This window comes from Pteropus alecto, unplaced genomic scaffold (assembly GCF_000325575.1).
Source record: "Pteropus alecto unplaced genomic scaffold, ASM32557v1 scaffold195, whole genome shotgun sequence".
In the NCBI taxonomy this organism is placed as follows: domain Eukaryota; kingdom Metazoa; phylum Chordata; class Mammalia; order Chiroptera; family Pteropodidae; genus Pteropus; species Pteropus alecto.
The window spans coordinates 5,185,800-5,194,989 of record NW_006438073.1 but is presented as its reverse complement, the minus strand read 5'-3'; positions in this window follow the sequence as shown (position 1 = coordinate 5,194,989).

The window sequence follows — 9,190 nt, the reverse complement described above, 5'->3', positions numbered from 1 at the left end:
ATTTAAATACCTACGGTGGTTTGTGTTTCGCTGACTAAACACGGATTAATGTTCTACTTGAAACCATGAGTAGACCACACCCAGGAAATAGATGTCCAAATATGGGACTACGTGGTTTGTTAAACGGTGTTATTAGGGTTGACATATTAATGGCATTATTGTCAGGGAAAAGTGGAATGCTCCAAAGCATGCAGTGGCAAAATAGTCACTTAAATTATATTACAAGTCCCTGAAATGAAGTGCCTATCCAAAGCAAGACTTTGGGAGGCCAAGGGACTGTTGAATTTGATCACTACAGTGGGAATTGGGACCACAAAAGCTCTAGGGTAGGCTAGTAGCTTCTGACTCCACTGGAGAAATTACAAAAAGAAAATAAAATTACTGTTGCCAGAGAAGTTGAGCGCTCTCTATAATGGTCTTAAAAGACATCTTGAGTTCTGTGGAGGCTGATGCCATGGAAAAGCAGACTCGAATCTTGAGTCTATGGGTTGCGAATTACATCATAGGTTGAATTCTCAGCCTACACACGTCTCTTGAATGAAAGTAACACAATGGGTGGGAAGGCGTGGACTCTGAGAATTGGAATGGAGACACTGGGTGGATGCCAACGAACGTGAAAATCTTGAACCTCTCTATCCCCTGAACCTCCTTGGCCAAAAAAAAAAAAAAAAAACCCAGCTCCTCGCTTCCTTTTTTGGAAAAAAAAATAAATAATCTTCTTTTGTTTGAACACTTCTAAGGACTCATCTTACATAGTTATCTTAAGAGGTGATGCTAGTACTCCCCAAGAACCACGCCCCCATTATTGTTCCAACATGTGCCTCCATTCCAGCATGTCTCAAGGGGAGAAGTAAAATTCCACCTCTGTAAACCTGAAGGAACATTGGAGTAAAAAAAGAGGAAGAAGCACGGAGAAGGCAGCACAATTAACATCCTGAAATTGCCTGTTCCTTTTCCGTGTGCCAGAATCGAACAACATTTTTTTGTTGGCGGGCAAACAAGCAAGTAGTCGGGTAAAAAGATGGCAATTTGAAAAGAACAGCTGATATGTCTCCTAGGGGGTGTTCAGGGTGCAGTGAACCCACAAGACCAACATTCTTGAGGAAAAGAGGTTGGCCAAGCTGCCTCTGAGAGGCGACTTGGGAACAGAAGGGCTCAGTAGGATCCCTGATGGCCCATTTGTCAAAAAGAATGTTATTTTGTTAACTCAAAACAACAAAAGATGTACTTATTTGTCTTCAGTGAGGGATGAAGATCTTTTCTTTAAATATCGATGTTCCTACAGGAGCTCTATGTGCTCTTTCTTGTATCAATGAAGAAACGTCCAAACCTGTAGAAAATTTTTATGAGTTTGTTTGAGCCAAAGTGACAACCATTACCAAGAAGCAAAATCTCAAAGGATTAAGAAAAACCTCTGGAGAATGGCAGTTTTGCAGCTCATTTCGTACATTAGGATTTCGGGTCTGTTATCTTAGAGGCAAAAAGATGTTAGACAGGCTCACTTCACGCAAGCATTATTACGTGAAATCCATTGGTGCTAGATTAAGGGGTGGAAAAAAGCAAAGCAGGGATATCGATGGGGTTGGATAAAAAGACAAAATAGAGAATCACATAGTTCTTTTCCGTGGCTGGGTACAGGATAGTTAACAACTCGCATTTACAGCAGAGAGACAGTTTGCGGGGGACACCAGGAGGGGTTCTGCAGGTCTGTCTGGCTTGTTTTTATAAGCTGGGGACGAAGCGGGTTTGCGTGATAAGGTGGGTGTTTTTGAAGGGGGTGGGCTTCCTTTTCCAGCTACATCGCCTGGTAACTATGTTGGCACCTGCGCCGTAGGGCAAGATGGCGGACTGCTCGTTATCGCCACCCCCAGAAGGTCACCTCAAGGTCAAACCCTGGTAACTGGGCATGCGGAACAGCGGTGTTGACATCTGTAAGGAAGTGGTGAGGGGATAATAATCGGTTACTTCTGCACTTTGGCGTAGGGAGTGATGCGCTAGTGGCATTTTTGTGGTCATCTTATTTGGCGTTTCTCATGGCCATCTGTCATTCCTTGGGCCCGAGGCCCGAGTCCCTGTGCTGTTTCACTCTGGCATTTCAAAGATATGCTATCTTAGATGCAGAAAGACAATAGACAGGCTCACTCCAGATAAAGACTCACCTAAGACGTGACTACCCACCATGACCTGCTTTTAGTCAGGCATTTTTGTATACGGACCATCCGACGTGGTTACTTTGGGTCTCTTTTTTAAGGCCCACCATGCAGGCCTCCCCTGAGTTCGTCAGGTTTAGTATGTGGCCCCTTTTTTCATCAACGCATGCATAAACCACATTCTTAATACTTTGGGGGTTTTTTTGTTTGTTTGTTTGTTTTGCAATTGTGGTTTCTTTAAAGTAGAGCCAAAACTCAAAACATTTAGAAACGATCTGAATCCAAAATCCCAGATTTTTACAGTACAATTTTGTTTTTACAGCTGAGTTGCCCACATTTAGACAACATTTTAGTGATTCATTTTTATTGACTATCAAGAAAGCATTTAACTTACATTAATTAAATAACGATATAAATGTAACTGATTTTTACATTTATATTTCATCAGGGTACATAAGGTCATCAAATTACATAATTACAATACCAAGTTCCATGAGAAAAAACAGACTTGGGAACAAAGCTAGCTGACTCTTGGTCAGCCCGTCACTCTCCTAGTGGATGCAGATGGGTGAGTGCACAGGAACATGGCCACCCAGCAGGAGCTGAGGGTTCATCAGCTGCCTTTACAGAAGGAAGGTGTGTCAGTCAGGATTCTCCAGAGAAACAGAACCAATAGGAGATAAATATACAGAAAGAAAATTTGAGCTTACATGGTTAAGGAAGCCAAGAAGTCCCACAATCTGCTGTCTGCAAGCTAGAGACCCAGGAGAGCCCGTGGTATCATTCAGTGCAGGTCTGTAGGCCCGAGAGCTGGGGGAGCTGAAGGGGTACCTCTCAGTCCAAGGGCAGGAGAAGACAGATGACCCGGTTCATCAGGCGGGCAGGAAGGGGGGCGTGGCAGGCAGGGAACAACCCTTAGTTCTGCTTTCTGTTCTCTGTGGGCTCTCAGTGGACACCCAGCCACAGGGGGAGGGCACGCTCCATGACTGAGACCACCTATTCAGATGCTACTCAGACACACCCAGTCTCACCCAGCTCCAGAGCCACCATTTAGAGATCCTGAGGGTTTCTAGTAGACGGCACTCCTCACTGGAACTTTAGTGCCGATGACTGAAACATGTACTCTCTTTAGATCTCGAGAAGAAGCATTATGAAAAAGCCCATCTCTATGTCTTGCTTATACATTTGCCAAACCATCTCTCAGTCTCAGGAGGACGTGTGGAGTGTCACAAGATATTTAACCCCAAATCAGCCCTTCAGTGACTATTTTCATGTCGAGCAGAACGACCAGGAGGAGCAAAGCCCAGTGTCCGAGTCCCAGGAGCTCACGCCCTCCAGGGGCCACAGTTTGAACATGACAAAGTACGGTCCTGTGACGAACTGTATAGGTGCTGGCCCCTGTAACATCAGCGTGCTACCCACAGACTCCCGGCCAGTGTCGAAAGCCTGAGGGACCATCTCGTTCAGTAGTTAGTGGCTGTTGAGGAATAACGCCAGCGTTACCCCAGGCATTAGGATGCATATGGCTTTGTTGTCGCAGGGGGACAGAGGACATAAACAAGTAATGAGTGTATGTGTGGAAAGTGTGCCCAGGAACCAAGAGAAAGTGCCTGGGCTCACGAGATCAGAGCTGGGTCCCGCTGGCTGGGTGGTGACAGGTTTCCCTGGGGAGCTGAGACTTAGCTACAATTCTAGGGATTGGGAGGATTTGCCAGGTGGACGAAGGAGAAAGCGTGTTTTATGCGGAGACGGAAGCAGATTTGGGGGGAGGCACCCCGTGTGGTTGAGGCACCGGTGCGGGAGGCGGATGGGCAGACTGTGCAGCCAGGGATGTGTGCCTCGATGCTGTGGGAACAGAGTTGGGAGACTCCCCACTCACGGCGGGAGGCACAGAGCAGCCAAGTGCTTCTGGCCCTGAGAAGAGGCGAGATGAGAGAGAGAGACTTAGGGAGGGGGAGAAAGAGCCAGCTGATCAGATACGGGGCCAGAGCTTAAACGAGGAATGTCAGAAAAGTATAGCAATGACTATCCCATAACGATTTAACAGGACACAGACAAACTAGAAACTAAACCCAAATGCTCGGCAGCCTGGAGACTCTTCATAAAGGAGCAAATAACCAAGGGCCCCTACCGGTCCTGAGGCCATCGGTATCTTAGAGCACATAAAACAATTTTTTGTACACAAAATAGCCAGAAATCATAAAAACAGTTTCGAGTACATTAAAAGTATTCTTTCAGAAAGCAAGAAAAAAACTAAGACATTTTAGAAACAGTTTCATCCGAAATAGTTCAGAGAGAGAGAAACATCGAGGGTAGGAATAATTTCTACTTTTCTCCTAATTTTCTGTAATGTGTGTATTTGAAACACATATAACTGTCAGGCACAGCTGCTGCTTTAAAAGCCACATGTGTGTGACACGTGGCTCAGCAATAAAGGTTTCCTTCTTGAACCCATCCCTGGTCCATCCCCTGCACACCAAAACGAACAGTTATTCCAGATTTTGTCTGTTTAATTTTCTTATTTTCAATTTCTATCACAAACACAAGCACTACCGCACGCATATGTATGCATCTCTAGATCTTTTTTTCATTCCTGTTTTATATTTCATTATTTTCTGCTCTTGTCTTCATCTCCATTTTTCTTACTTTGGGTTTATTCTGTGGTTCTTTTTCTAGTTCTCTATTCCAAACAGCTGGAAGTGGACAACTTCCTGTATGTCATTTATTTAGGCTCAGAAACGTATAATACACTTTTTAAAAAAAAAAAAAAGATTTGGCTTTTAATTCAATATTTCTATCATTTGCAAAATTTATCTTTCCATTATAATTTGTCACTTTGCGTCTTAAATCCCTGAAGAACTATTTTTCAGCTTACACACTTTGTAGCTTATATGTAAATATATTTACACATAATTCCGAGTCTTTCTTGACCATATTTGATTCAGTAATTGTAGCACTAGTAGCAAAATGTACTTCCTAACCAAGATAAAATACAAGTTAATTACTAATGAAGCCAGTTAGTAGCCAAGGAAAGATCTTATAAGTTACTATTCCATGAAAGCAAATAAACCTTAGTAACTTAATAAATGATTATCTGAAAAGAAGCACGTGGGTGTCCTTGAGGTTTCTTTGGTTATTGAAGAGTCAAGCTCTCTTGACCTGTTAGGAAGCGATGTTAATTCCGTCAACCCCACAACGCTTAAAAATTGGAAAGTGATACAATTGAATGGACTATTTCTTTTTACCATTCAAACCAGATGGTACTCATAAAAATCTGGTAATAATTACTTGAAAATGGGGATTAACTTTACATATCTTCTCTTTTCCTTTTTTTGGGGGGAGGGGGCATACTTGAAAAAAAGTTTTAGTATTTAGGATGGAAAGGAACTATCACTTGCATATGTTGCAACCTAAACCACATCAATGAGATTAAACAGAAGAGCAAAAATGTTTCTCCCTAACGTCAGAAACTATAATATAGCGAGCACTAATTAGCCAACAAAGTTTTAAATGGCCAGCGTTAATTAACTAAAGTAATAAGTGGTCTGACAGCTAATTCTGGAGTTAAAGCCACTATAAAATAAACTCCCTTAAATACTTGATGTATTTCAGGGCTAGTCTGTGGCTGTAAGAGTAAGCTGTCATCAGAGCAGGATCAGATGAAGCAGCTCCTACGGCAGCAGAATGAAAGAAATCCTCAGGGAGAAACACAAATTCTGCCTGACCTACAAATCTTCGGCGAACTCCAGACTTCATAGCGCCCTCTGGGGGTCAGTCTAAACCAGGACAACTTCCACTTCGCTGTCATGCCATCCAAAGTTTGAGCTCTTCTTGGAGAAGGATATTGGAACAAAACATCTAGAAGGACGTTAATTCTCATTTGCTGTTGTTTAGGTCCTGGGAAGCCCAGAAGAAACACAGCAAGGCCAGGGCTTTAAAAATCATCAGAACCGACTCAAGATGCTTGTTGGGGATTCTGGCAGGACCAAGAGCAGCTAAATGGGATTGGCCGTGAATAATTCTAAGAGCTTCTGGTTTTAGAAGCACCACGTTCAATGTTGTCTATAGGTCTTATTGCAAAACCTCTGCCAGTCACGATGCACAAGAAAGAAGTGGTCAATTCTACAGGGTAAAACCAAAATAGACATTTTATTGACATTCGCAGTAGTATTGACTTGACTAATACTTACTAAGCGTCTACTACATGCAAGTTCTGCGTTAGGCATAGAGATTCGACCCGGAGCAAGGAGGTGCCACTTCAGCAGAAGAGAAAACATGAAACTAGGAGTTAACAGTTCCAGGTTGAAATAATGACTGAGACCCAACTGCTCCACCTCAGTGAGTGACAGAGACCGTGCAGAACAAACGTCAGCCCCAGCCCCTGGCAGCCACCATTCCACTTTCTGTCTTTATGAATTCGACTTCTCCAGGGACCTCACATAAGTAGAATCACACAGCATTTGTCTTTTTGCGATTGGCTTATTTCACTAAGCATAATATTCTCAAGGGTCATCTATGTTGCCACAAATGTCAGAATTCCCTTCCTTTTTAAAGCTGGATAATATTCAATGTTATGGATACTCTACATTTTGTTTGTCCATTCTTCCGTCGATGGGTACTTGGGTTGCTTCTGTTGGGGGCTGCTGTGGATGACGGTGCTATGAGCATGGCTGTATAAATATCTCTTCGAGACATTGCTTTTCATTCTTTTGGGTATAACCCAGAGGTGGAATTTCTGGATCACATGGTATTTCTATTTTTAATTTTTTGAGGACCCGCCATGCTGTTTTCCACAGCAGCTGCACTGTTTTACATTCTGACCAGTGGTGCACAGGGGCTCCTGTTTCTGGATGTACACGTTTTTGTGTGTGACCGAGGCAATGGCCTTTCCCTTTAATAGCCCACCAGCCTCGTACAGAATCACTTTGTATGATGAAGAAACGTATTCCACAAAAGGCAGAGACCCTTATTTTTAAAAATGTAATAGATCATAAGTTTTCTTTAGTTTCCTATTCACACCCATAGAAGCCACAGACATGTTCATCCTAATTTCACCGTACAGTATTTGTTTGTGTACATGTGTGTTTTACAATGATCCTCACGCAAAAATGATTTAGACTCTGAGCATCGACCATCATACATAACTATGACATTGTCTGTCTCTTGTCTGGGAGGCTGCTCCACCCCTGGGAAGCATCGTCCATGTCCCCATGACCCATGCCCCCTGGCTGGGATCCTCACACTCAGACTTAACTGGAAGAGAGGGTCCCAGTGCCCCACCCACCCCCAAGTCTCTCTGTTAAGGGCCTTTATCAACCTGCGTTGGTACAAAATGCACAAAAACGTTTCCTCACAGCCAAAACCATAGGTCGCTTTTTTTCTTTTATCCATGTTGGGTTGGGAGCCTGGGAAATGTCGAGGCCTAGGTCTTCGAAGGACACCAGCTCCTGGTACTTTCTGGGACACCTCGGAAGCCAAGCCCGCTGTGTCTAAGTTTCCTAAGTAGGAAATGACTTCGCAAGGTCAGACACCGACATGTCACTATCTCAGCTCAAACACATGTCAGTGTAGGAAATGACTTCGCAAGGTCAGACACCGACATGTCAGCTCAAACACATGTCAGTGTGAAGGCTTCTCTGTTCTAGGGACAAGGAGTGCTGTGTCGGGTACCACGGTATAAATGTATTCACATTCTCTGTCTGAGGAAAAGGGAAAATTATTACACAACTATGTAAACTAAATTATCCCCGGGGCTGGGGGTTAGCCATTCAAATCTTTCTGTGTCCCATCACCCTGGGTGACTTTATTTCCTCCAGAAATTACTTTAATCATTTATTTGTTTTTAATCTATCTCCCCCAACTAAGTCCTATATGAGCAAGATATTTGGTTCATCTTCTCTCACTGGATCCCTAGTACCTAATCCTGCGTCTGGCACACGACAGATGGCCCGTTCGTGACTGCTAACCAGATTAATGGTGGATGGTTGGATTGATGGATTGGTCAGTGGGTGGAAGCAGGTAAGAGACTTCTTGAGGTAGAGTGTCCCTTAATTTTGACCTTGATTTATGCAAGACAAAATAAAAGGATGGTAGTGGAAGGAGGGAGGGTCTGGTTTTGCAGCCTGACAATGATGATTAATCCTGTAATGACCCAACCAAACCCAGGCAAGAGCATTTTTCACTCTCCCCATGAGGAGACCATCATCTATTAGCCTCAGAAGGTTCATTAATTCATTCACTGTATGTCCTTGGTATTGATTTTTTTTTTTTCATTATCAAAGGCACCATTTTTCTCTAACACACCATTAATTAGTGACTCCTCATCCTTCTATGCAGTGGTTCTCACAGAGGCACTGGCGGAAACTATGCTACTTTAACTAAATTAACTAGAATTTCTGCAGCAAAAGTTAGAATTATTCAGCCTTTTCCCAGACATGGGGTGGTCCAATATTGCACAACCGCCCTTTAAAACAAACCCCGCCTAGAACAAGACTTCACATCAGCCTTCGAGGCAAGGGAGACAGTCACCCCAAGCCCCATTTGTCTTGGAAGTCTGTCTTTCTTGTCCTGAGAGAGCAAACTTTGGTTTGGGCAATGGAGCACAATGGTCTGGTCCAGGCACATTGAGTTTGTCTGCAGCTTCGAACAATAGCAAGCATGTCAGGAGCAGCTGGCCCTTGGGACCACACTGGAAAAGGAGAAATCTTCCAGAACCTCCAAACTCCAGATGACAGGGGGCCCTAAGCTTCGTTTCCCAGACCCTCAGACAGCCTTTCTCATGCCCTTCACTGGGGTCCTAGTCTCTTAATCTCGTTTCGCCCCCTGCAACACCAGCCACGGAGCTGTCCGCAATGGCGGCAGGAAGCGGGGACAGCTGGTGACGGTAAGAATTTCAGCTTTTCACAGTTCTAGTCGGGGGTTCTCGGTGCCCTTTGACAGTTTGGCCATAATTACTGTTAGGAGTGTGATAGAAAAGGTAGGAAGACACTAGCTCACAGTATCTAATATTTTAGTATGAATTAAGAAGTCGTAGCATTTCG